General features: G+C 46.3%; 1 pseudogene; it reads right to left on the reverse strand.

Moving 5' to 3' along the window:
- Window positions 1–1,758: 1,758 nt before the first annotated feature.
- LOC147963937 (uncharacterized) lies at window positions 1,759–26,957 on the reverse strand (annotated as a pseudogene).
- Between the last annotated feature and the right edge of the window lie 267 nt (window positions 26,958–27,224).

Raw genomic sequence — 27,224 nt, forward strand, 5'->3', positions numbered from 1 at the left:
TGCCGAGATACACGACATGTACATGGTGGTATGTGGCGAGAGCGTGTGTGAAGAAGTACACCCCTGCAGGGTTATAAATGATCTATTCAGATAGCCGTGTCCGCTGTAAAGGACTTCTGGGTTGCCTATACAGTTCATAGACAAGTGAAAGTGGATACTCTAAAACTCGCAAGAAAAGCGTGAGTGCTATGGATGGCCTTCTTGTAGGGAGACGGGAGCGGATCCATAGTGGTGTATTGATATGGTGAATATGTGGACTCATGTGCGCCACCTCAAAAGAGTTACTTGCAGTCATAGTTTAGGTTAGCCACTGAGTCAAAGCTGGCTTGCTGCAGTTAAACTCCACTACCCCCTTTGTTGATACCGATGCATATGTAGTTAGTGCTGATGTAAGTTTTGTTGGGTACATTTGTACTCACGTTTGCCTATTTTATGTTTTTTGCAGAGAGACGTCAGTCTCGCTAGTAGTTCCGTGTGGACTCCGACGTTTAGCTTGATACCTCAGCTACGATCTTGTGCCCTTGGCAGGGTCTTGTAGATAGACAGGCTTCTTAGCCTTCTTCATTTGTAGTTGTCTGTACTCAGACAAGTTAAGCTTCCGCATGTGCATGTTGCTTGTATGCTCTGTATGTTGGGGTCATGAGACCCACGTTTGTAATATCTCGCTCCTCGGAGCCTAATGAATAAATACTTTGAGTCATAGAGTCTTGTTGTGATGCCATGTTGTATTTACACATATCGAGCACATTGTGTGTATGATTGAAATGCTTGGTATGTGTGGGATCCGACAACCTAGTTGTTTATCCTTGGTAGCCTCTCTTATGGGGAAATGTAGTCTTGTGCTTCCATGAGCCATAGTAGTCTGCTATAGCCCGGTTCACCGGAGTCCTGCTAGCCCAGCACTACTGCTCCGGAACACTTGACTGGACGGCATGTGATTCACTTCGTTTCTGTGTTTGTCCCTTCGGGGAAATGTCACGCGGTGACATCCGGAGTCCTGCCTAGCCTACTACAGCCCTGGTTCCCGGAGTCCTGTTAGCCCAGTGCTACAGCCCGGATTCACACGCTGCTGACCAACATGCTCGATGTTGATTCATGTATGCCTGTCCCCGTAAGTTATTGCCAATTTGGGTTCACGACTAGTCATGTCGGCCCGGGTTCTCTGTCATATGGATGCTAGCGACACTATCATATACGTGAGCCAAAAGGCGCAAACGGTCTCGGGCCATGGTAAGGCGACACCCGTGGGAATATCGTGCGTGAGGCCGCAAAGTGATATGAGGTGTTACCGACTAGATCGATGTGATTTGGAATCGGGGTCTTGACATAGACGGTGCTAACATTATCACAGAAGACAATGGTGGCAGTCGATAGGGGATGATGAAGCTCACCGAGAAGCTGCCGGATCCAAGAACACTCAGCTACGACATGAGCAACAACACGGTACTCTGCCTCAGCACTAGAATGAGATACGGTGGTCTGGCGTTTGGACGACCAAGAGACCAAAGTATCACCTAGATAGACAAAATATCCAGAGGTCGAACATCTGGTGTCGGGGCATCCTGCCCAGTCAGCGTCAGAGTAAGCTGTGAGAGAGGTCGACGAAGAGCGGGAGATGTGTAAGCTGAGGTCAAGGGTGCCCTTGATATACTGGAGTATACGCTTGACCAGGTGCAGATGTGGCTCGCGAGGTGCATGCATATAAAGACAAGCCTGCTGAATAGCGTGCGCGATGTCGGGTCACGTGAGTGTCAAGTACTATAGAGCTCTAGCATAGTTGTGGTACTCAGTGGGATCAGTGAGAAGAGGACCATCTTGCGCCGAGAGCTTGCACTTGGCGTCAATGGGAGTAGCCGACGGATTACAATCTACCATGCCGGCACGCTGGAGGAGATCCAATGCATACTGTCGCTGTGAGAGCACCATACCAGACGTTGTTCGAGTGACAGGAATGCCTAGGAAGAATGATAAGGCACCAAGATCCGTCATGGCAAACTCGGAGTGGAGCTGCTGAGTAAGACGACGAAGTAGCTGATCCGTGGAGGCAGTGATCACAATGTCATCTACATATACAAGAATGTAGGCGAGGTCATGACCACTCTTGTGTAGATGAACAGAGAGACATCTGACTTGGATGCGACAAATCCCAACCAATGTGCAAAATGAGCAAAACGCTGGTACCAAGAACGCGGAGCTTGCCTGAGACCGTAGAGCGATTTGTGGAGACGACACACATAGTCCAGGCAGCAAGCATCGATGAAGCCGAGAGGTTGCTGACAGTAAACCTCCTCGTCAAGATTGCCATGAAGAAAGGCGTTCTTGACATCGAGCTGGTGAACCAGCCATGCCCGTGAAACGGCAAGGCTGAGGATGATGCGTATCGTGGCCGGCTTGACCACGGGGCTGAATGTCTCATCAAAATCGATGCCCGGCTGCTGAGAGTAGCCACGGACCACCCACCGAGCCTTGTAACGAGCAAGGCTTCCGTCAGAATGAAACTTATGCTTGAAGATCCATTTTCCTGAAACAACATGAGCACGAGAAGGTCGAGGAACAAGTGACCAAGTTCCGTTAGCAACAAGAGCATCAAATTCCTCGAGCATGGCACGATGCCAATGAGGGTCATGGAGAGCACCCCGGTATGTTTTGGGAATGGGAGAGGGAGTGGAGTGTGATGCCGTGAGGTTTGGACGATCGGTGGGTTGGAAGAGCCCATGTTTGGCATGTGTGAGCATCGTGTGCGTGTTACTCGGCGATGGCGGCCGGTGAATGATGATGGGCGGCGACAAGTCAGGAGACACGGAGGAGGAGGCCGTCGGGCCAGGTGGAGGGCTGGACGAGTGCAAAGGCGGGCTGATGGGAGCTGGTGACACCATGGGAGGCAGAGAGCCATTGTGCATGGCTGGAGACGGGGCTGCATGCAGGGTAGCTGGAGACGGGGTTGCATGTGCGGTGGGTGGAGGAGAGTTGGCACAGGCCGACGTAGGGCCGGGTGGAGCAACATGCATGGCGGGTGACGGATATGCATGCATAACGGGTTGGGTCTGGGTTGGTGCATGGTGTGTAGCCGCTAGGTGGAGTAGGAAATCTAGATCAGCTAGTTGAGTGGGTGCGCGATCATGGATATGACAGAAAGGAAAAACATGTTCGTCGAAAGTGACATGGCAAGAAATAATAACTCGCCGGGTGGCAAGATCGAGACAGCGATAGCCTTTGTGTTGACTAGGATAACCAAGAAACACACACGCGACAGATCGAGGAGAGAGTTTGTTCTTAGCGGTGGCGGATTGATTGGGATAGCATAGACAACCAAAGACACGAAAAGTCGCATAATCAGGTGGAGAGTCATAAAGCGAATATAGGGTATGGCAAAGTCTATGGCTTGGGAAGGGCGTATGTTGACGAGATGGGTAGCGGTTGCAAGGGCCTCCGCCCAATAGGATGGCGGCATGGATGACTGAAACATAAGGCTCCAGACCACGTCATTGATTGTATGAATGGCGCGTTCGGCCTTGCCGTTTTGGGTAGAAATGTAGGGGCACGAGAGGCGAAGACGAATGCCATTAGAGGAGAAAAAGGTGGTAACTGTTGAGTTGATAAATTCAGTGCCATTGTCAGCCTGCATGGCAACGAGGGGACGAGAAAATTGTGTCCGAACATACGCGACAAAGTTGAGGAGAATGGCAGCGGTTTCAGACTTTTGACGTAGAGGGAAAGTCCACATAAAATGTGAAAAATCGTCAACAATAATGAGATAATACTTAAAGCCCGAATTACTCAAAACTTGAGAGGTCTAGAGATCACAATGTATCAATTTGAACGGTTCGACGCTTATTGAAGATGACCTAGAGAAGGGCAAGTGCACGTGCTTGCCGAGTTGACAAGCATGACAAACACATGAAGCTGCCTTATTAAAAGAAATAGAAGACTGTTTATGAAATTGGGACATGGCGTCACGTCCTGGATGTCCTAAGCGGCGATGCCAAAGCTCGGTGGAGGTAGTGGCGAGGAGTCCATGGGCGTGGTGATGGACGACAGATGATGGGAAGATGTAGAGATCTCCTTGGCTATTGCAGCGAAGGATCACGGCCCTGGTGCGAAGATCCTTCACAGAAAATCTGAACGGGTCAAATTCAATGGAACAAAGATTGTCAATAGTGAAACGACGAGCAGAGAGTAAATTTTTGACAATATGAGTGTCAGGACCCCGATTCCAAGTCACATCGATCTAGCCGGTAACACCTCATATCACTTTGCGGCCTCACGCACGGTATTCCCATGGGTGTCGCCTTACCATGGCCCAGGACCGTTTGCACCTTTTGGCTCATGTATATGATAGTGTCGCTAGCATCCATATGACAGAGAACCCGGGCCGACATGATGAGTCGTGAACCCAAAGCGGCACCAACCTATGGGGATAGGCATACATGAATCACATAGAGCATGTCGGTCAGCAGCGTGTGAATTCGGGCTGTAGCACTGGGCTAACAGGACTCCGGGAACCCGGGCTGTAGCAGGCTAGGCAGGACTCCGGATGTCACCGCATGACATTTCCCCAAAGGGACAGACACAGGAACAAAGTGAAACACATGCCGGCCAGTCAAGTGTCCTGAGCAGTAGTGTTGGGCTAGCAGGACTCTGGTGAACCGGGCTATAGCGGACTACTATGGCTCATGGAAGCACTAGACTACATTTCCCCATAAGAGAGGCTGCCAAGGATAAACAACTAGATTGTCGGATCCCACACATACCAAGCATTTCAATCATACACACAATATGCTCGATATGTTTAAATACAACATGGCATCACAACATAACTCTACGACTCAAGTATTTATTCATTAGGCTCCGAGGAGCGAGATATTACAAACATGGGTCTCATGACCCAACAATCATAGCATACAAATCAAAGCACATGCGGAAGCTTAACATGTCTGAGTACAGACATCTACAAATGAAAAAGGCTAAGAAGCCTGACTATCTACCAGATCCTGCCGAGGGCACAAGATCGTAGCTGAGGTATCAAGCTAAACGTCGAAGTCCACACGAAACTACTAGCGAGACTGAAGTCTCTCTGCAATACATAAATTAAGCAAACGTGAGTACAAAAGTACTCAGCAAGACTTACATCAGAACTAGCTACATATGCATCGGTATCAACAAAGGGGGTAGTGGAGTTTGACTGTAGCAGGCCAGCTTTGACTCAGTGGCTATCCTGAACTACGACTGCAAGCAACTCTTTTGAGGTGGCGCACACGAGTCCACACATTCACCATTCAATATACCACTATGGATCCGCTCCCGTCTCCCTACGAGAACGCCATCCATAGCACTCACGCTTATCTTGCGCATTTTAGAGTATCCACTTTCACTTGTCTATGAACTGTTATAGGCAACCTAGAAGTCCTTTACCGCGGACGCGGCTATTCGAATAGTTTTATACCCTGCAGGGGTGTACTTCGTCACACATGTTTCCACCACTTAGCGTCTGCACATGACATGTGCTCGGCAGACTTCAAGCGAAAGCCGACGTGGGTGTAGACCACGACCTGACTAACCACACAAGTCTCTAGTCCAGGTTTATCACCTATTCAGGTTCCATCCGCAAGGAAATCCGGCCGGGGTGTCCTCAATGGCCCCAAACGATGTGTACAGGGTCCCGAGACGCCAAACGGGCGCCCGGCATACCCGGCCACGGTGTATCTACCGCATCATAGCCCACCCCTAGGGTCAGCGCTACGCACGACCGCGAACACATAACCTATAAACACCAGAAACTAGTTGCAACTCCTAGACAGAGGACGAGAGGGGTCAGTAAGTTGAGCGGGGTCATATTTCAGGGCCCAATGTGTGGTAGTAGCTGTTTCATGGATCACAAACACAGAACTCAGTTCCTAAGGACGGCTTCAATGAAACAACCCACCATGTACTCCTACATGGCCTCTCATCGATACCTTTACCAAATCATGTTCACACACTTAGCTCTCAACAGTAGGACATGTTCACACACCTCCGATTCATCCCCGATGAATCAGACCTGACACAGCCCTAAGCAATAACAGGCACAACAAACAAGCATGAATGAGTAGGCACATCAGGGCTCAAAAAACTCCTACTCATGCTAGTGGGTTTCATCTATTTACCATGGCAATGACAGGATGCAGAGGATAAGGGGTTCAACTGCCGCAGCAAGTAACAGATGAATCGTTGTTGTCCTAATGCAGTAAAAGAGAGCAGGAGCGAGAGAGTGGGATTGTATCGGAATGAACAAGGGGGTTTTGCTTGCCTGGCACTTCTTAAGATAGTATAACTCTTCATCGGTGTCAATGATCACATCGTCGAAGCAACGTCTACTGAGAGGGGACAAATACCGGCAACAGAGAAAGAAACACAATCAATGCAATGCACAATATGATGCATGATCATGACATGGTAAAATGAGTGTGTTGGGCTAATGCAACTACAAACAGATGGGTTTGAGCTATTTTGAACCAAAGATTCAAAGTTCAAACTCATTTGTGGTCTTAAATAGTGCTTTATCATGTTTTGCACTAAACAACAAGTTAACTTGTTTAAACATGCATGAAACTAGTACAGATGGATAGATTGGATTTTTCTGATCATTTTTCATATATAATTTATTTCATTCTGAGCTACGGTTGATTTTATATGATTTTTAGAAGTTTAAAACATTATCTGGAATTTCCTGTGAAAGAATAAGTCCAGAAAATGAGTTATTGCACCAGCATGACGTCGGGGTGACGTCAGCAGGTCAAAGGCGCCAGCCCAGGTCAAACCTGACGGCTGGGACCCACATGTCAATGAAACAACTAACTAATAGAGTTAGTTAGTGTTAGGTTAGCACTAACCTCGGTTAATTAGGGCCTGGGCCCACTAGTCAGTGACTGTACTAATTAATCTAAGTCAGTTAGCACTAACCTAAAACTAATTAGAGATTAACAGGGCGGGCCCGCGCGTCAGTGACACAGGGGCTAAACACGGTCAAACCCAATGCTGACTGGGTTTGACCCTACAGTAGGGCCTGCTGTCAATGGCTATTAGGGTTGCTTAGGTGGCGGGGTTAGCGTCTAATGATGGACATGTCCACACTCGCCGGAGCATGGTCGGCGACGACCACAGCCGACGGCGGAGGCACGCCGGAATCGCGGCTCCGGCGTCCATTCGACGCGCGGATGGGTGCTCAGGGTGACTGGCGCTCACGCGCATCTAACGGAGCAGGTGGGAGGCTGTGGGGTGGACGGAGCTCGCCGGAAGTGAACTCGCGGCGGTGCCGGAGTTTGGGTGAGTGTGGGGTTTGCGGCTACGGTGCAGGGCAGGCCTAACGGGCGGGTGATTCGAGCTCCTGGAGACTCCCTGAGTGCGTTGACGTGCTCGGAAGCAAGCTTGCGCGGCCGTAGAGGAGCTCACGGTGGGGTCGTCGGTGATCTCAGCGTGCTCAGGGATGGCCTGGTGACGACGAATCGGCCGACGACAGCCGTCGGTGCAGAGGGCGAAGATGGCGTCAACGACGGCGCTCCAGGGCGTCCGGCGTCATGTGGCTCGGCGGGGAGGACCGGGGCGTCACGGCAGAGCTCAGGGGTGCGTCGGAGAGGCTCGGAGATGGCTGTGGCCGTGGGGGAGCTCGTCGGCGGCGACGGGTGCATTAGGTCGCGCTCGTGGAAGGGACTAGAGAGCAAAGGAGAGAGCAGAGAGTGAGGGAGAGGAGACAGGGGAGGCGTCGGGCGTCTCCGGGCGCGGATCAGGTCGAGGGAGGCAAGCAGGAGGTGGCCGGGAACGCACCCGCGCGCGCCACGCTTCCCCTCTGCCTACTGGCAGGAGGAAGAAGACGGCTCTGCCTGAAGGAAATATGCCCTAGAGGCAATGATAAAGTTATTATTTATTTCCTTATATCATGATAAATGTTTATTATTCATGCTAGAATTGTATTAACCGGAAACATGATGCATGTGTGAATACATAGACAAACAGAGTGTCACTAGTATGCCTCTATTTGACTAGCTCGTTGATCAAAGATGGTTATGTTTCCTAACCATAGACAAAGAGTTGTCATTTGATTAACGGGATCACATCATTAGGAGAATGATGTGATTGACTTGACCCATTCCATTAGCTTAGCACTTGATCGTTTAGTTTGTTGCTATTGCTTTCTTCATGACTTATACATGTTCCTATGACTATGAGATTATGCAACTCCCGTTTACCGGAGGAACACTTTGTGTGCCACCAAACGTCACAACATAACTGGGTGATTATAAAGGTGCTCTACAGGTGTCTCCGAAGGTACTTGTTGGTTGGCGTATTTCGAGATTAGGATTTGTCACTCTGATTGTCGGAGAGGTATCTCTGGGCCCACTCGGTAATGCACATCACTATAAGCCTTGCAAGCATTGCAACTAATGAGTTAGTTGCGGGATGATGTATTACGGAACGAGTAAAGATACTTGCCGGTAATGAGATTGAACTAGGTATTGAGATACCGATGATCAAATCTCGGGCAAGTAACATACCGATGACAAAGGGAACAACGTATGTTGTTATGCGGTTTGACCGATAAAGATCTTCGTAGAATATGTAGGAACCAATATGAGCATCCAGGTTCCGCTATTGGTTATTGACCGGAGACGTGTCTCGGTCATGAGTTTATGTGTTTTGATGACGGTTATATTATGAGTTTATGTGTTTTGATGTACCGAAGGAGTTCGGAGTCCCGGATGAGATCGGGGACATGACGAGGAGTCTCGAAATGGTCGAGACGTAAAGATCGATATATTGGACGACTATATTCGGACATCGGAAAGGTTCTGAGTGATTCGGGTATTTTTCGGAGTACCGGAGAGTTACGAGAATTCGTCGGGGAGTATATGGGCCTTATTGGGCCATACGGGAATAGAGGAGAGAGGCCAAAAGGAAGGAGGCGCGCGCCCCCCCTCTGGTCCGAATTGGACAAGGGGTGCAACCCACTTTTCCTTGTTCTTCTCCCCCTCTTTCCTTCTCTCCTACTCCAACAAGGAAAGGAGGAGTCCTACTCCCGGTAGGAGTAGGACTCCCCCCCTTGGCGCGCCCTTCTCCTAGGCTGGCTGCCTCCCCCTTGCTCCTTTATATACAGGGGCAGGGGACACCTCTAGACACACAAGTTGATCGTCTCTTAGCCGTGTGCGGTGCCCCGCTCCACCATAGTCCACCTCGATAATATTGTAGCGGTGCTTAGGCAAAGCCCTGTGTCGGTAGAACATCAACATCGTCACCATGCCGTCGTGCTGACGAAACTCTCCCTCAACACTCGGCTGGATCGGAGTTCGAGGGACGTCATCGGGCTGAACGTGTGCTGAACTCGGAGGTGCCGTACGGTCAGTACTTGATCGGTCAGATCATGAAGACGTACGACTACATCAACCGTGTTGTGCTAACGCTTCCGCTTACGGTCTACGAGGGTACGTGGACAACACTCTCCCCTCTCGTTGCTATGCATCACCATGATCTTGCGTGTGCGTAGGAAAATTTTGAAATTACTAAGTTCCCCAACAGTGGTATCAGAGCCAGGTTTTATGCGTTGATGTTGTGCACGAGTAGAACACAAGTGAGTTGCGGGCGATATAAGTCATACTGCTTACCAGCATGTCATACTTTGGTTCGGCGGTATTGTTGGATGAAGCAGCCCGGACCGACATTACGCGTACGCTTGCGCGAGACTGGTTCTACCGACGTGCTTTGCACACAGGTGGCTGGCGGGTGTCAGTTTCTCCAATTTTAGTTGAACCAAGTGTGGCTACGCCCGGTCCTTGAGAAGGTTAAAACAACACCAACTTGAAAAACTATCGTTGTGGTTTTGATGCGTAGGTAAGAACGGTTCTTGCTAAAGCCCGTAGCAGCCACGTAAAACTTGCAACAACAAAGTAGAGGATGTCTAACATGCTTTTTGTTGGGTTTCATAGTAATTTCAAAAAAATTCCTACGCACGCGCAAGATCATGTGATGCATAGCAACGAGAGGGGAGAGTGTTGTCTACGTACCCAACGCAGACCGACTGCGGAAGCGCTGACACGACGTAGAGGAAGTAGTCGTACAAATTCACGATCCAACCGATCAAGCACCGAAACTACGGCACCTCCGAGTTCGAGCACACGTTCAGCTCGATGACGATCCACGGACTCCGATCAAGCAAAGTGTCGGGGAAGAGTTCCGTCTGCACGACGGCGTGGTGACGATCTTGATGAACTACAGCAGCAGGGCTTCGCCTAAACTCCGCTACAGTATTATCGAGGAATATGGTGGCAGGGGGCACCGCACACGGCTAAGGAATAGATCACGTGGATCAACTTGTGTCTCTAGAGGTGCCCCCTGCCTCCGTATATAAAGGAGCCAAGGGGGAGAGGTGCGCCGGCCAGGAGGAGGGCGCAGGAGGAGTCCTACTCCTACCGGGAGTAGGACTCCCCCCCCCAATCCTATTCCAACTCGGATTCCCAAGGGGGAAAGAGGGAGAGGGGTGGCCGGCCACCTCTCCTAGTCCTAATAGGACTAGGGGAGGGGGGAGGTGTGCAGCCCTTATGGGCAGCCCTTTCACCTTTCCACTAAGGCCCACTAAGGCCCATATGATTCCCGGGGGGTTCCGGTAACCTCCCGGTAACCCGATAAAATCCCGATTTCACCCGGAACACTTCCGATATCCAAACATAGGCTTCCAATATATCAATCTTTACGTCTCGACCATTTCGAGACTCCTCGTCATGTCCGTGATCACATCAGGGACTCCAAACAACCTTCGGTACATCAAAATGCATAAACTCATAATATAACTGTCATCGTAACCTTAAGCGTGCGGACCCTACGGGTTCGAGAACAATGTAGACATGACCGAGACACGTCTCCGGTCAATAACCAATAGCGGGACCTGGATGCCCATATTGGCTCCTACATATTCTACGAAGATCTTTATCGGTCAGACCGCATAACAACATACGTTGTTCCCTTTGTCATCGGTATGTTACTTACCCGAGATACGATCGTCGGTATCCAATATCTAGTTCAATCTCGTTACCGGCAAGTCTCTTTACTCGTTCTGTAATACATCATCTCACAACTAACATATTAGTTGTAATGCTTGCAAGGCTTATGTGATGTGTATTACCGAGAGGGCCCAGAGATACCTCTCCGACAATCGGAGTGACAAATCCTAATCTCGAAATACGCCAACCCAACATCTACCTTTGGAGACACCTGTAATGCTCCTTTATAATCACCCAGTTACGTTGTGACGTTTGGTAGCACCCAAAGTGTTCCTCCGGCAAACGGGAGTTGCATAATCTCATAGTCATAGGAACATGTATCAGTCATGAAGAAAGCAATAGCAACATACTAAACGATCGGGTGCTAAGATAATGGAATGGGTCATGTCAATCAGATCATTCAACTAATGATTTGACCTCGTTAATCAAATAACAACTCATTGTTCATGGTCAGGAAACATAACCATCTTTGATTAACGATCTAGTCAAGTAGAGGCATACTAGTGACACTTTGTTTGTCTATGTATTCACACATGTATTATGTTTCCGGTTAATACAATTCCAGCATGAATAATAAACATTTATCATGATTATAAGGAAACAAATAATAACTTTATTATTGCCTCTAGGGCATATTTTCTTCAGTCTCCCACTTGCACTAGAGTCAATAATCTAGATTACACTGTAATGATTCTAACACCCATGGAGCCTTGGTGCTGATCATGTTTTGCTCGTGGAAGAGGCTTAGTCAACGGGTCTGCAACATTCAGATCCGTATGTATCTTGCAAATCTCTATGTCTCCCACCTGGACTAGATCCCGGATGGAGTTGAAGCGTCTCTTGATGTGTTTAGTCCTTTTGTGAAATCTGGATTCCTTTGCCAAGGCAATTGCACCAGTATTGTCACAAAAGATTTTCATTGGACCCGATGCATTAGGTATGACACCTAGATCGGATATGAACTCCTTCATCCAGACTCCTTCGTTCGCTGCTTCCGAAGCAGCTATGTACTCCGCTTCACATGTAGATCCTGCTACGACGCTTTGTTTAGAACTGCACCAACTGACAGCTCCACCGTTTAATGTAAACACGTATCCGGTTTGCGATTTAGAATCGTCCGGATCAGTGTCAAAGCTTGCATCAAGGTAACCTTTTACGGTGAGCTCTTTGTCACCTCCATATACAAGAAACATATCCTTAGTCCTTTTCAGGTATTTCAGGATGTTCTTGACCGCTGTCCAGTGATCCACTCCTGGATTACTTTGGTACCTCCCTGCTAAACTTATAGCAAGGCACACATCAGGTCTGGTACACACCATTGCATACATGATAGATCCTATGGCTGATGCATAGGGAACATCTTTCATATTCTCTCTATCTTCTGCAGTGGTCGGGCATTGAGTCTTACCCAACTTCACACCTTGTAACACAGGCAAGAACCCTTTCTTTGCTTGATCCATTTTGAACTTCTTCAAAAAAAATTCAAGGTATGTGCTTTGTGAAAGTCCAATTAAGCGTCTTGATTTATCACTATAGATCTTAATGCCTAATATGTAAGCAGCTTCACCGAGGTCTTTCATTGAAAAACTTTTATTCAAGTATCCCTTTATGCTATCCAAAAATTCTATATCATTTCCAATCAACAATATGTCATCCACATATAATATCAGAAATGCTACAGAGCTCCCACTCACTTTCTTATAAATACAGGCTTCTCCAAAAGTCTGTATAAAACCAAATGCTTTGATCACACTATCAAAATGTTTATTCCAACTTCGAGAGGCTTGCACCAGTCCATAAATGGATCGCTGGAGCTTGCACACTTTGTTAGCTCCCTTTGGATCGACAAAACCTTCCGGTTGCATCATATACAACTCTTCTTCCAGAAATCCATTCAGGAATGCAGTTTTGACATCCATCTGCCAAATTTCATAATCATAAAATGCGGCAATCACTAACATGATTCGGATGGACTTAAGCATCGCTACGGGTGAGAAGGTCTCATCGTAGTCAATCCCTTGAACTTGCCGAAAACCTTTTGCAACAAGTCGAGCTTTGTAGACAGTAACATTACCATCAGCGTCAGTCTTCTTCTTAAAGATCCATTTATTGTCAATTGCTTGCCGATCATCGGGCAAGTCAACCAAAGTCCATACTTTGTTCTCATACATGGATCCCATCTCAGATTTCATGGCTTCAAGCCACTTTGCGGAATCTGGGCTCACCATCGCTTCTTCATAGTTCGCAGGTTCATCATGATCTAGTAGCATGACTTCCAGAACAGGATTACCGTACCACTCTGGTGCGGATCTTACTCTGGTTGATCTATGAGGTTCAGTAGTATCTTGATCTGAAGTTTCATGATCATTATCATTGGCTTCCTCACTAACTGGTGTAGGTGTCACTGAAACAGTTTTCTGTGATGAACTACTTTCCAGTAAGGGAGCAGGTACAGTTACCTCGTCAAGTTCTACTTTCCTCCCACTCACTTCTTTCGAGAGAAACTCCTTCTCTAGAAAGGATCCATTCTTAGCAACGAATGTCTTGCCTTCGGATCTGTGATAGAAGGTGTACCCAACAGTTTCCTTTGGGTATCCTATGAAGACACATTTCTCCGATTTGGGTTCGAGCTTATCAGGTTGAAGCTTTTTCACATAAGCATCACAGCCCCAAACTTTAAGAAACGACAACTTTGGTTTCTTGCCAAACCACAGTTCATAAGGCGTCGTCTCAACGGATTTTGATGGTGCCCTATTTAACATGAATGCAGCCGTCTCTAGAGCATAACCCCAAAACGATAGCGGTAAATCAGTAAGAGACATCATAGATCGCACCATATCTAGTAAAGTACGATTACGACGTTCGGACACACCATTACGCTGTGGTGTTCCGGGTGGCGTGAGTTGCGAAACTATTCCACAATTTTTCAAATGTACACCAAACTCGTAACTCAAATATTCTCCTCCACGATCAGATCATAGAAACTTTATTTTCTTGTTACGATGATTTTCAACTTCACTCTGAAATTCTTTGAACTTTTCAAATGTTTCAGACTTATGTTTCATTAAGTAGATATATCCATATCTGCTTAAATCATCTGTGAAGGTGAGAAAATAACGATATCCACCACGAGCCTCAATATTCATCGGACCACATACATCAGTATGTATGATTTCCAACAAATCTGTTGCTCTCTCCATAGTACCGGAGAACGGTGTTTTAGTCATCTTGCCCATGAGGCACGGTTTGCAAGTACCAAGTGATTCATAATCAAGTGGTTAAAGTCCATCAGTATGGAGTTTCTTCATGCGCTTTACACCGATATGACCTAAACGACAGTGCCACAAATAAGTTGCACTTTCATTATCAACTCTGCATCTTTTGGCTTCAACATTATGAATATGTGTATTACTACTATCGAGATTCAATAAAAATAGACCACTCTTCAAAGGTGCATGACCATAAAAGATATTACTCATATAAATAGAACAACCATTATTCTCTGATTTAAATGAATAACCGTCTCGCATTAAACAAGATCCAGATATAATGTTCATGCTCAAGGCTGGCACCAAATAACAATTATTTAGGTCTAATATTAATCCCGAAGGTAGATGTAGAGGTAGCGTGCCGACCGCGATCACATCGACTTTGGAACCGTTTCCCACGCGCATCGTCACCTCGTACTTTGCCAGTGCCCGCTTATTCCGTAGTCCCTGTTTCGAGTTGCAAATATTAGCAATAGAACCAGTATCAAATACCCAGGTGCTATTGCGAGCTCTAGTAAGGTACACATCAATAACATGTATATCACATATACCTTTGTTCACCTTGCCATCCTTCTTATCCGCCAAATACTTGGGGCAGTTCCGCTTCCAGTGACCAGTCTGCTTGCAGTAGAAGCACTCAGTTTCAGGCTTAGGTCCAGACTTGGGTTTCTTCTCCTGAGCAGCAACTTGCTTGCTGTTCTTCTTGAAGTTCCCCTTCTTCTTCTTCCCTTTGCCCTTTTTCTTGAAACTAGTGGTCTTGTTAACCATCAACACTTGATGCTCCTTCTTGATTTCTACCTCCGCAGCTTTCAGCATTGCGAAGAGCTCGGGAATAGTCTTGTTCATCCCTTGCATATTATAGTTCATCACGAAGCTCTTGTAGCTTGGTGGCAGTGATTGGAGAATTCTGTCAATGACGCAATCATCCGGAAGATTAACTCCCAATTGAATCAAGTGATTATTATACCCAGACATTTTGAGTATATGCTCACTGACAGAACGTTTCTCCTCCATCTTGCAGCTATAGAACTTTATTGGAGACTTCATATCTCTCAATTCAGGCATTTGCTTGAAATATTAACTTCAACTCCTGGAACATCTCATATGCTCCATGACGTTCAAAACGTCGTTGAAGTCCCGATTCTAAGCCGTAAAGCATGGCACACTGAACTATCGAGTAGTCATCAGCTTTGCTCTGCCAGACGTTCATAACATCTGGTGTTGCTCCAGCAGCAGGCCTGGCACCCAGCGGTGCTTCCAGGACGTAATTCTTCTGAGCAGCAATGAGGATAATCCTCAAGTTACGGACCCAGTCCATGTAATTGCTACCATCATCTTTCAACTTTGCTTTCTCAAGGAACGCATTAAAATTCAACGGAACAACAACACGAGCCATCTATCTACAATCAACATAAACAAGCAAGATACTATCAGGGACTAAGTTCATGATAAATTTAAGTTCAATTAATCATATTACTAAAGAACTCCCACTTAGATAGACATCCCTCTAATCTTCTAAGTGATTACGTGATCCAAATCAACTAAACCATAACCGATCATCACGTGAGATGGAGTAGTTTTCAATGGTGAACATCGTTTATGTTGATCATATCTACTATATGATTCACGCTCGACCTTTCGGTCTCCGTGTTCCGAGGCCATATCTGCATATGCTAGGCTCGTCAAGTTTAACCTGAGTATTCTGCTTGTGCATAAAAAGATAAACATCACATGCAATCAATTTAAGTGATATGATATGGCCATCATCATCTTGTGCTTGTGATCTCCATCTCCGAAGCACCGGCATGATCACCATCGTCACCGGCGCGACACCTTGATCTCCATCATAGCATCGTTGTCGTCTCGCCAATCTTATGCTTCCACGACTATCACTACCGTTTAGTAATAAAGTAAAGCATTACATCGCGATTGCATTGCATACAATAAAGCAACAACCATATGGCTCCTGCCAGTTGCCGATAACTCGGTTACAAAACATGATCATCTCATACAATAAAATTCAGCATCATGCCTTGACCATATCACATCACAACATGCCCTGCAAAAACAAGTTAGACGTCCTCTACTTTGTTGTTGCAAGTTTTACGTGGCTGCTACGGGCTTAAGTAAGAACCAATCTCACCTACGCATCAAAACCACAACGATAGTTTGTCAAATAGACTCCGTTTTAACCTTCGCAAGGACCGGGCGTAGCCATACTTGGTTCAACTAAAGTTGGAGAGACAGTCGCCCGCAAGCCACCTGTGTGCAAAGCACGTCGGGGGAACCGGTCTCGCGTAAGCGTACGCGTAAGGTTGGTCCGGGTCATCTCGTCCAACAATGCCGTCGAACCAAAGTATGACATGCTGGTAGGCAGTATGACTTATATCGCCCACAACTCACTTGTGTTCTACTCGTGCATATAACATCAACATAAATAACCTGGCTCGGATGCCACTTTTGGGTTTCGTAATAATTTCAAAAAATTTCCTACGCACACGCAAGATCATGTGATGCATAGCAACGAGAGGGGAGAGTGTTGTCTACGTACCCAACGCAGACCGACTGCGGAAGCACTGACACGACGTAGAGGAAGTAGTCGTACGTCTTCACGATCCAACCGATCAAGCACCGAAACTACGGCACCTCCGAGTTCGAGCACACGTTCAGCTCGATGACGATCCCCGGACTCCGATCCAGCAAAGTGTCGGGGAAGAGTTCCGTCAGCACGACGGCGTGATGACGATCTTGATGAACTACAGCAGCAGGGCTTCGCCTAAACTCCGCTACAGTATTATCGAGGAATATGGTGGCAGGGGGCACCGCACACGGCTAAGGAATAGATCACGTGGATCAACTTGTGTCTCTAGAGGTGCCCCCTGCCTCCGTATATAAAGGAGCCAAGGGGGAGAGGTGCGCCGGCCAGGAGGAGGGCGCAGGAGGAGTCCTACTCCTACCGGGAGTAGGACTCCCCCCCCCCCAATCCTATTCCAACTAGGATTCCCAAGGGGGAAAGAGGGAGAGGGGTGGCCGGCCACCTCTCCTAGTCCTAATAGGACTAGGGGAGGGGGGAGGTGCGCAGCCCTTATGGGCAGCCCTTTCACCTTTCCACAAAGGCCCACTAAGGCCCATATGATTCCCGGGGGGTTCCGGTAACCTCCCGGTAACCCGGTAAAATCCCGATTTCACCCGGAACACTTCCGATATCCAAACATAGGCTTCTAATATATCAATCTTTACGTCTCGACCATTTCGAGACTCCTCATCATGTCCGTGATCACATCAGGGACTCCGAACAACCTTCGGTACATCAAAATGCATAAACTCATAATATAACTGTCATCGTAACCTTAAGCGTGCGGACCCTACGGGTTCGAGAACAATGTAGACATGACCGAGACACGGTTCCGGTCAATAACCAATAGCGGGACCTGGATGCCCATATTGTCTCCTACATATTCTACGAAGATCTTTATCGGTCAGACCGCATAACAAAATACGTTGTTCCCTTTGTCATCGGTGTGTTACTTACCCGAGATTCGATCGTCGGTATCCAATATCTAGTTCAATCTCGTTACCGGCAAGTCTCTTTACTCGTTCCGTAATACATCATCTCACAACTAACATATTAGTTGTAATTCTTACAAGGCTTATGTGATGTGTATTACCGAGAGGGCCCAGAGATACCTCTCCGACAATCGGAGTGACAAATCCTAATCTCGAAATACGCCAACCCAACATCTACCTTTGGAGACACCTGTAATGCTCCTTTATAATCACCAAGTTACGTTGTGATGTTTGGTAGCACCCAAAGTGTTCCTCCGGCAAACGGGAGTTGCATAATCTCATAGTCATAGGAACATGTATAAGTCATGAAGAAAGCAATAGCAACATACTAAACGATCGGGTGCTAAGCTAATGGAATGGGTCATGTCAATCAGATCATTCAACTAATGATTTGACCTCGTTAATCAAATAACAACTCATTGTTCATGGTTAGGAAACATAACCATCTTTGATTAATGAGCTAGTCAAGTAGAGGCATACTAGTGACACTTTGTTTGTCTATGTATTCACACATGTATTATGTTTCCGGTTAATACAATTCCAGCATGAATAATAAACATTTATCATGATTATAAGGAAATAAATAATAACTTTATTATTGCCTCTAGGGCATATTTCCTTCACTTTTGCAGGGCATGTTGTGATGTGATATGGTCAAGACATGATGCTAAATTTTATTGTATGAGATGATCATGTTCTGTAACCGAGTTATCGGCAACTGGCAGGAGCCATATGGTTGTCGCTTTATTGTATGCAATGCAATTGCGCTGTAATGCTTTACTTTATCACTAAGTGGTAGCGATAGTCGTGGAAGCATAAGATTGGCGAGACGACAACGATGCTACGATGGTGATCAAGGTGTCGCGCCAGTGACGATGGTGATCATGACGGTGCTTCGGAGATGGAGATCACAAGAACAAGATGATGATGGCCATATCATATCACTTATATTGATTGCATGTGATGTTTATCTTTTATGCATCTTATCTTGCTCTGATTGACGGTAGCATTATAAGATGATCTCTCACTAAATTTCAAGATAAAAGTGTTCTCCCTGAGTATGCACCGTTGCCAAAGTTCGTCGTGCCCAGACACCACGTGATGATCGGGTGTGATAAGCTCTACGTCCATCTACAACGGGTGCAAAACAGTTGCACACGCGGAATACTCAGGTTAAACTTGACGGGCCTAGCATATGCAGATATGGCCTCAGAACACTGAGACCGAAAGGTCGAGCGTGAATCATATAGTAGATATGATCAACATAATGATGTTCACCATTGAAAGCTACTCCATTTCACGTGATGATCGGTTATGGTTTAGTTGATTTGGATCACATGATCACTTAGATGATTAGAGGGATGTCTATCTAAGTGGGAGTTCTTAAGTAATTTGATTAATTGAACTTTTATTTATCATGAACTTAGTCTTGATAGTATTAGCATATCTATGTTGTAGATCAATAGCTCGCGTTTAGCTCCTGTGTTTTATTTTTGATATGTTCCTAGAGAAAACTAAGTTGAAAAAATTTAGTAGCAATGATGCGGATTAGATCCATGATCTGAGGATTATCCTCATTGCTGCACAGAAGAATTATGTCCTTGATGCACCGCTAGGTGACAGACCTATTGCAGGAGCAGATGCAGACGTTATGAACGTTTGGCTAGCTCAATATGATGACTACTTGATAGTTTAGTGCACCATGCTTAACGGCTTAGAATCGGGGCTTCAAAGATGTTTTTGAACGCCATGGAGCATATAAGATGTTCCAAGAGTTGAAATTGGTATTTCATACTCATGCCCGTGTCGAGAGGTATGAGACCTCTGACAGTACTTTGCCTACAAGATGGAGGAGAATAGCTCAACCAGTGAGCATGTGCTCAGATTGTCTGAGTACTACAATTGCTTGAATCAAGTGGGAGTTAATCTTCCATATATGAGAGTAATTGACAAAGTTCTCTAGTCACTATCACTGAGTTACTAGAACTTAGTGATGAACTATAATATGCAAGGGATGACAAAAGTAATTCCCAAGCTCTTCGTGATGTTGAAATCGATGAAGGTAGAAATCAAGAAAAGCATCAAGTGTTGATGGTTGACAAAGACCACTAGTTTCAAGAAAAGGGGCAAAGGGAAGAAGGGGAACTTCAAGAAGAACGGCAAGCAAGTTGCCGCTCAAGCGAAGAAGCCCAAGTCTGGACCTAAGCCTGAGACTGAGTGCTTCTACTACAAAGGGACTGGTCACTAGAAGCAGAACTGCCCCAAGTATTTGGCGGATAAGAAGGATGGCAAAGTGAACAAAGGTATATTTGATATATATAGATTATTGATGTGTATTTTACTAGTGTTCGTAGCAACCCCCCGGTATTTGATACTGGTTCAGTTGCTAAGAGTAGTAACTTGAAACGGGAGTTGCAGAATGAACAGAGACTAGTTAAGGGTGAAAGTGACGATGTGTGTTGGAAGTGGTTCCAAGTTTGATATGATCATCATCGCACACTCTCTATACTTTCAGGATTAGTGTTCAACCTAAATAAGTGTTATTTGGTGTTTGCATTGAGCATGAATATGATTTGATCATGTTTATTGCAATACGGTTATTCATTTAAGTAAGAGAATAAATTGTTGTTCTATTTACATATATGGTTACACACCCAATGAAAATGGTTCGTTGGATCTCGATCGTAGTAATACACATATTCGTAATATTGAAACAAAAAGATGCAAAGTTAATAATGATAGTGCAACTTATTTGTGGCACTGCCATTTAGGTCATATTGGTGTAAAGCGCATGAAGAAACTCCATGTTGATGGACTTTTGGAATCACTTGATTATGAATCAGTTGATGCTTGCGAACCATGCCTCATGGGCAAGATGACTAAGACTCCGTTCTCCGGAACAATGCAGCAAGCAACAGATTTGTTGGAAATCATGCATACTGATGTATGTGGTCCGATGAATATTGAAGCTCGCGGCAGGTATCATTATTTTCTGATCTTCACAGATGATTTGAGCAGATATGAGTATATCTACTTGATGAAACACAAGTCTGAAACATTTGAAAAGTTCAAAGAATTTCATAGTGAAGTGGAGAATCATCGTAACAAAAATAAAAGTTTCTACGATATGATCGCAGAAGTAAAATATTTGAGTTACGAGTTTGGCCTTCAGTTAAAACAATGTGAAATAGTTTCACTACTCACGCCACCTGGAACACCACAGTGTAATGGTGTGTCCGAACATCGTAACCGTGCTTTATTAGATATGGTGCGATCTATGACGTCTCTTACTGATTTACCGCTATCGTTTTGGGGTTATGCATTAGAGACAACTACATTCACGTTAAATAGGGCACCATCTGAATCCTTTGAGACGACACCGTATGAACTATGGTTTGGCAAGAAACCTAAGCTGTCGTTTCTTAAAGTTTGAGGTTGCAATGCTTATGTGAAAAAATTTCAACCTGATAAGCTCAAACTCAAATCGGAGAAGTGCGTCTTCATAGGATACCCAAAAGAAAATGTTGGGTACACCTTCTATCACAGATCCCAAGGCAAGATATTCATTGCTGAGAATGGATCCTTTCTAGAGAAGGAGTTTCTCTCGAAAGAAGTGAGTGGGAGGAAAGTAGAACTTGATGAGGTAACTGTACCTGCTCCCTTATTGGAAAGTAGTTCATCACAGAAATCTATTCCTGTGACTCCTACACCAATTAGTGAGGAAGCTAATGATGATGATCATGTAACTTCAGATCAAGTTACTACCGAACCTCGTAAGTTCAACCAGAGTGTGATCCACACCAGAGTGGTACGGTAATCCTGTTCTAGAGATCATGTTAATTGACCATGACGAACCTATGAACTATGAGGAAGCGATGATGAGCCCAGATTCCGCGAAATGGCTTGAGGCCATGAAATCTGAGATGGGATCCATGTATGAGAACAAAGTGTGGACTTTGGTTAACTTGCCCGTTGATCGGCAAGCCATAGAAAATAAATGGATCTTCAAGAGGAAGACGGACGCTGATAGTAGTGTTACTATCTACAACGCTAGACTTGTCGAAAAAGGTTTTTGACAAAGTTCAAGGTGTTGACTATGATGAGATTTTCTCACTCGTAGCGATGCTTAAGTCTGTCTGAATCATGTTAGCAAATTGCCGCATTTTATGAAATCTGGCAAATGGATAAACAAAACTGCATTCCTTAAAGGATTTATTAAAGAGAGAGTTGTATATGATGCAACTAGAAGGTTTTGTCAATCCTAAAGGTGCTAACAAAATATGCAAGCTCCAGCGATCCCTCTATGGACTGGTGCAAGCATCTCGGAGTTGGAATATACACTTTGATAAGTTGATCAAAGCATATAGTTTTATACAGACTTGCGGTGAAGCCTGTATTTACAAGAAAGTGAGTGGGAGCACTACAGCATTTCTGATAAGTATATGTGAATGACATATTATTGATCGGAAAGAATGTAGAATTATTCTGCAAAGCATAAAGGAGTGTTTGAAAGGAGTTTTTCAAAGAAAGACCACGGTGAAGCTGCTTACATATTGAGCATCAAGATCTATAGAGATAGATCAAGACGCTTGATAAGTTTTTTCAATGAGTACATACCTTGACAAGATTTTGAAGTAGTTCAAAATGGAACAGTCAAAGAAAGAGTTCTTGCCTATGTTACAAGGTGTGAAATTGAGTAAGACTCAAAGCCCGACCACGGCAGAAGATAGAAAGAGAATGAAAGTCATTCCCTATGCCTCTGCCATAGGTTCTATAAAGTATGCCATGCTGTGTGCCAGATCTATTGTATACCCTACACTGTTTTTTTGGCAAGGGAGTACAATAGTGATCTAGGAGTAGATCACTGGACAGCAGTCAAAATTATCCTTAGAGGACTAAGGAAATATTTCTCGATTATGGAGGTGATAAAAGAGTTCGTCGTAAAGAGTTACGTCGATGCAAGCTTTGACACCGATCTGGATGACTCTAAGTCTCGATCTAGATACATATTGAAAGTGGGAGCTATTAGCTAGAGTAGCTCCGTGCAGAGCTTTGTAGACATAGAACTTTGCAAAATACTTACGGATCTGAATGTGACAGACCCGTTGTCTAAAATTATCTCACAAGCAAAACATGATCACACCTTAGTACTCTTTGGGTGTTAAACACATAGCGATGTGAACTAGATTACTGACTCTAGTAAACCCTTTGGGTTTTGGTCACATGTCGATGTGAACTATGGATGTTAACCACATAAATATGTGAACTATTGATGTTAAATCACATGGCGATGTGATCTAGATTATTGACTCTAGTGCAAGTGGGAGACTGAAGGAAATATGCCCTAGAGGCAATAATAAAGTTATTATTTATTTCCTTATATCATGATAAATGTTTATTATTCATGCTAGAATTGTATTAACCGGAAACATAATACATGTGTGAATACATAGACAAACAGAGTGTCACTAGTATACCTCTACTTGACTAGCTCGTTGATCAAAGATGGTTATGTTTCCTAGCCATAGACAAAGAGTTGTCATTTGATTAACGGGATCACATCATTAGGAGAATGATGTGATTGACTTGACCCATTCCATTAGCTTAGCACTTGATCGTTTAGTTTGTTGCTATTGCTTTCTTCATGACTTATACATGTTCCTATGACTATGAGATTATGCAACTCCCGTTTATCGGAGGAACACTTTGTGTGCCACCAAACGTCACAACGTAACTGGGTGATTATAAAGGTGCTCTACAGGTGTCTCCGAAGGTACTTGTTGGGTTGGCGTATTTCGAGATTAGGATTTGTCACTCCGATTGTCGGAGAGGTATCTCTGGGCCCACTCGGTAATGCACATCACTATAAGCCTTGCAAGCATTGCAACTAATGAGTTAGTTGCGGGATGATGTATTACGGAACGAGTAAAGAGACTTGCCGGTAATGAGATTGAACTAGGTATTGAGATACCGACGATCGAATCTCGGGCAAGTAACATACCGATGACAAAGGGAACAACGTATGTTGTTATGCGGTTTGACCGATAAAGATCTTCGTAGAATATGTAGGAGCCAATATGAGCATCCAGGTTCCGCTATTGGTTATTGACTGGAGACGTGTCTCAGTCATGTCTACACAGTTCTCGAACCCGTAGGGTCCGCACGCTTAAAGTTCGATGACGGTTATATTATGAGTTTATGTGTTTTGATGTACCGAAGGAGTTCGGAGTCCCGGATGAGATCGGGGACATGACGAGGAGTCTCGAAATGGTCGAGATGTAAAGATCGATATATTGGACGACTATATTCGGACATCGGAAAGGTTCTGAGTGATTCGGGTATTTTTCGGAGTACCGGAGAGTTACGGGAATTCGTCGGGGAGTATATGGGCCTTATTGCGCCATACGGGAATAGAGGAGAGAGGCCAAAAGGAAGGAGGCGCCCCCCCCCCTCTGGTCCGAATTGGACAAGGGGTGTAGCCCACTTTTCCTTGTTCCTCTCCCCCTCTTTCCTTCTCTCCTACTCTAACAAGGAAAGGAGGAGTCCTACTCCCGGTAGGAGTAGGACTCCCCCCTTGGCGCGCCCTTCTCGTAGGCCGGCCGCCTCCCCCTTGCTCCTTTATATACAGGGGCAGGGGGCATCTCTAGACACACAAGTTGATCGTCTCTTAGCCATGTGCGGTGCCCCCCTCCACCATAGTCCACCTCGATAATACTGTAGTGGTGCTTAGGTGAAGCCATGCGTCGGTAGAACATCAACATCGTCACCATGCCGTCATGCTGACGAAACTCTCCCTCAACACTCGGCTGGATCGGAGTTCAAGGGACGTCATCGGGCTGAACGTGTGCTGAACTCGGAGGTGCCGTACGGTCAGTACTTGATCGGTCGGATCATGAAGACGTACGACTACATCAACCGCGTTGTGCTAACGCTTCCGCTTACGGTCTACGAGGGTACGTGGACAACACTCTCCCCTCTCGTTGCTATGCATCACCATGATCTTGCGTGTGCGTAGGAAAATTTTGAAATTACTACTTTCCCCAACACTGCCCTCGGTGGGCTGGGCCGCTACAGTGCCAGAACAGGTAGGCCGGCCTAGGTAACTCTCTCTCTCTGTTTTCTAATTTAAATTGTTTATGTTTTCTATTTATTTGCTATTTGTTTTGATTTAGTAATAATACTAAACCATTTCATAAAATCCTGGAAACAATTATGGGTGCTTTCTGAATTATCCCAGTGACCCTTAACAATTTCCAACATTTTTGGAGCATCTAAAATATATATAGCATGTAAATAGCTCCAATTCAAATATGTTTGAATTAATTGAGAGTCTAAATATGTCCTGCAAAAATGTGAACCATTTTTGGTAGATGCTTCCACCTTGATCCAGAAATGATGAACATTTTTAAAGGGCATTTTGAAATCACTGAAAAATATTTTGGTTGAACCTATTTGAATTCCTTTTGATGCTAGGGTTTGAACATCCCCATTTCAAATTTCCATGAAAGTTAAACATGATGCAAACAAGATGCAAACACTAGGCAGCACCATAAGCTAGGGATGTGACAGTGAGGAACAAGTAGGACATTGCTAAGCAAGAGTGTGCATGCGGAAGTGGGTATGGACGTGTGACCAATGTGTGATATGGGCAAGGTGGAGCCGTTGCCCACGGTAACAATAGAAGAAGAATTAGAAGGAGCTAGGTGGTGGAGCATACCGGGGTTGGAGGCCATATGCGCCGTGGAGCCGGAATCCATGACCCACTCGCCAATGGTCGAGGGGTGGCGGCGTTGTTGATGGCGGCCATCAGCGCGGTGCAGTCCCGAGATGGAGCGCCGCCATAGCCGGGAATCGGCGATGGGTTGGTGCCGAACGCTTGTCCATGGAGAGGAGCCAGCGAGGTGAAAGCTTGCGCCGGCGGGAGCGCCGGGGGTCGTGGGCGTAGGAGGCCGGCCCCGGTGTTCTGCCTAGCCATTGGGGACTCCTGCAGCTGCTGACCCGTGAGAGGGTTGAAGCAAACCCACGGGCCAACAGAGGAGGGAGCGACGCCGGGTCGGTAACCGCTAGAAGAGCCGCCATTGTTGTTGTTGTTATTTTTTCCGTTCTTCTTCTTGTGCCAATTGCCATCATTGCGGTTGCCGCTGGAGTTGTTCCGGTTAGCATCACCATGGTACTGACCAGAGGAGTTGGAGCTACCAGCGCCATGGTGGCCGCCAGCGCCAAGGGAGCCGCCAGCGCCGTGGGACGGGCCACCGCTGTAGAGGGCGGTCTGGTTGCCCACTGCCGAGGAGTTCGTAAGCTGGGTCTCGCGCAGAGTGAGAAGGGAGCGCGTCTGGGTGAACGATGGCAGGGGGCTCTGCATGGTGACAATGGTGGTGATGTCGGAGAAGCGGGGGTTGAGTCCATGGAGGCAGTTGAGGACAAGGGTCTGGTCGGAGACGGGGGTGCCGACGTCGCCGAGGGCATCCGAGAGAGCCTTGAGGTGATGGCAGTAGGCGGTGACGGAGAGGTCGCCTTGCACAAGACCACGGAACTCCGCCTTGAGGTAGACGGCATGGGTCATCTGATTGTCGAGGAAGAGGTTGGTGATGAGCGTCCACGCCTCCTGCGCCGTCTGGTCCTCGGCCATGATGATGTCGAGGATCTCGTCGGAGATTGACCCGTAGAGCCATGACCAGACGACGTAGTCCTCGCGAGTCCAATCCGGCGTGCGGTCCGCCGCGGCAGTGACGATGTTGACGTGAGGAAGCAAATCGTACTTGCCAAGGAGGACGCGGACGAACATCCGCCACTTGGTGAAGTTGGACGCCTGCAGGTTGAGCGTCACGGGAGCATGTGTGCGCACGCTGGCGACCTGGATTGCAGAGGAGATGGAGGCAGGCATGGCAGCGGTGACAAGGGCGCCGGAGGTGGCGTTGATGGTGGCGGGCAGGGAGGGGGAGGTGAGGGAGGAGCTGGTGGCAGCCACGGTGCCTGGAGCGGTCGAGATGGGGCTAGGCTGGGTGGCGGCCGGATAGGGGGTGGAGGGCGTCGGGTGTACGAGAGGTCGCTCTAATACCAAGTAAACTCGTATGTTTGTGTTATGCACGCCTCTCATGGGGCGGCTACATATCCAATTATATAGATTACAATGCTTGATCATCAAGGAAGATCAAGAAGATCCCTGACCGAATCAGTACATATCTGGTAGGTGATCATATGCCTATACAAAGCTATGTATACAAAAGGAATGCGTTAACACTATCCCATGTGTGCAGGAAAATTTCAGTGGATTTTGGCCTCAAATCAAAGTTTTCTTAAAAATACTATGCAATAATTATCTGGTCTTGGTTGCCACAATCATTTATGCTTACTTAAACAATAA

This window comes from Triticum urartu, chromosome 6A (genome assembly GCF_056163025.1).
Source record: "Triticum urartu cultivar PI428250 chromosome 6A, HENAU_Tu73, whole genome shotgun sequence".
NCBI lineage: Eukaryota > Viridiplantae > Streptophyta > Magnoliopsida > Poales > Poaceae > Triticum > Triticum urartu.